Consider the following 2,500-nt stretch of genomic DNA (forward strand, 5'->3'; position numbering starts at 1 on the left):
AAAAGTGATATGAAGTCATTAAAAGTGATGAAACAAAAATTGGGTTAAATACTTATACTCGTAACCTATTCAACCTAGTTTTTGTTTCATCACTTTTCATGACCTCACATCGCCGTTTAAAGGTTTGTTGAATTTTGATTTTGACGATTTATCCGGTCACTAACCCCTAACCTAACCAGAATACGGGACACGTCTCCATCGTCTTTTTTTTTTCGAAAATTCGGTTAAAAAAAAAAAATAACATTCTGGAGGAGAACCACCACTTTCTTGCCCTGTTTTAGGTACTGACAGTACCCCTTCAGAGCAACAACTCGGAAACTGCTTTTATTAACTGAAACTGTAATGAAACATTCTTTATGGGCATTCTGGTAATCATGTACCGCTTCTGTTGCGGTTATCATCTGGGCTCGCTCCACATGAATTAACATACACTTTACGCATTGAAAGAGTCCATAAATTTTTTTTAAGGTTTTTTTATTCTCGCGGCTCTATGGACGTTACCCTTGGCTTTACCCATCGATTTATATATTAGGCATGACCAATTACCACTCCCTAGAGACAAGTAGAGGTATTGCTTTGCTTAAATATTTTTTTCAACTAATAAACGATCACTTATCTAATAATGATATACTGGCCCAATTATTTTTTTTTTGTACCAGAGTCTCACTCTCGAGGACGTCATAACAATGACGTCTTCTATATAGTAGAGCGAGCCGCACTAATTTATTTATAAACTCACGAGAGCTACGTGCTTTTTGAATGCGGTAGATAAAAAAATAGATTTTTATTTTTTGTGTCCTATAGCGCATTTGCGAGATTTTTGGAATTGCATATACACTGCATAAATGGTACAATTATGGCTATTTTACTTGTAATTGTTATAAATAAATGTACAAATTATATAAATAAATACATACCTAACCCCCGTTTCTTATTTTCGGCATTCGGAGTGGTTGAGGGTGCAATGGCAAGGCCATTTCCTGGTTATCAGCTGAAAACGGGATACGCCGAGCAGTATCTTGTTCTGATCCAACTTCACTGTCTGAGTCAATGGTCAATTGTTCCCTGTGGGACTTCCTTTTTAGAGGGTCAAGCAGTAGGCGATGTGGAGGAAATTAGTTCATGAATCTTTTTCATAAGGTTTTTTTCACGGTCCCCCAAAGGATCTCCAGGATTCCTGGTGGAGCCATCGGAATCCTCCGACGAAACCGCACCAGACGCCATTTACACTGAAAAATGTCAAGACAATTGAAGAAAAGTCAAAATTAAAAGTAAAAAAACGTTTTGGAGCAAATTGTATGTATGTAACATTTCAATGTTAACTTTTTTTTCTAATTTCTAAATTTTAAAAAAGGGACATTTTGGAGGAGGCCCACCACTTCCCCGCCCTGTTTTAGGTACTGATGGTACCCCTTCAGAGCTCTCGCAAGGACGCTAATTTTTTAAAAAACGAATCTACATTTAAAATTTCAAAACAAGACCTCCAAAATGTCCATGCATACGATGTTATTCGCAGTATGCAAGTGCTGTGTTTTAATAATTTTAGTAAGTTCTATTCTACTTGGTTAATATAATAAAAACACATTTACAAAATGTCAACAATAGGTAGAGAAGAATTAAAATAATACACAGCCACCTACAAAGAGAACAAAAAAGAAAAATGGTAAAGTATGCGCCTCTTTCTGTGGTGAAGGGGGTGTCGATATCCACTAACAGGCAGACCTAGGGAGAGAAAGCTGGGCGTTGGATTGGCTTCACGAGAATCAGGTTCCGCGCCCCTAAGCCAGGAAACCGGTTGTGCCTCGACGAGAAGTGTGAGTTGGGGTTGGGAATATCCCGAAGACCATGAGGAGAAAGCGTCGGAATACCTGGAGGCAGGGCGGAAGGTTGCCGATCCACGTTCGGCCCATCCTCAGTCCAGTTCCTGACCTCAGGGGAGGCGCTGCGAGCAGACGATGACACAGATCCCTCATCGTGATTTGATCTTGAAGTTTGATATGCACGGACGAGGTCTTCTGTCACCCCAGAGTTGGGGTACGCCGGACTGACACAAGAAAAATATAAGTTCAGTGCTACTACCAGCAAGCAGGTCACTCTATAGTAGAAAAGAAAGAACAAGATACAAAGCAGTGTATAAAAATAAAAGAAAATCTTAAAAAAATTATAAGCAGAATCAGTCTGTTACAAAATATCCAAAATAACCTGCAATAAGAGATAGAAAGTAAACATTAGATGCAAATAATAAACATTAGTATAATCAGGAACAGAAAATTTGTAGAATGCTAATTAATACAGTAAATAAACAGAAAGAAAAAGAAAAAAAAAACAGTTATAAATATGTACATGAAAACAATTGTCTCGTAGTCCATTGTGTCCAGGAGCAAAAGGGACATATGGGAATGTGGTAAATCCGCGCGATAACTTCACAATCGGAGGACGAGGCGTTCGGCCACCTAGAGAGAGTCACAGTTACTACCGCCGCTAATCCGCTTTAAAAAAA

Source organism: Hesperophylax consimilis, unplaced genomic scaffold (genome assembly GCF_061612785.1).
Source record: "Hesperophylax consimilis isolate HC1 unplaced genomic scaffold, BYU_Hcon_1.0 scaffold_140, whole genome shotgun sequence".
In the NCBI taxonomy this organism is placed as follows: domain Eukaryota; kingdom Metazoa; phylum Arthropoda; class Insecta; order Trichoptera; family Limnephilidae; genus Hesperophylax; species Hesperophylax consimilis.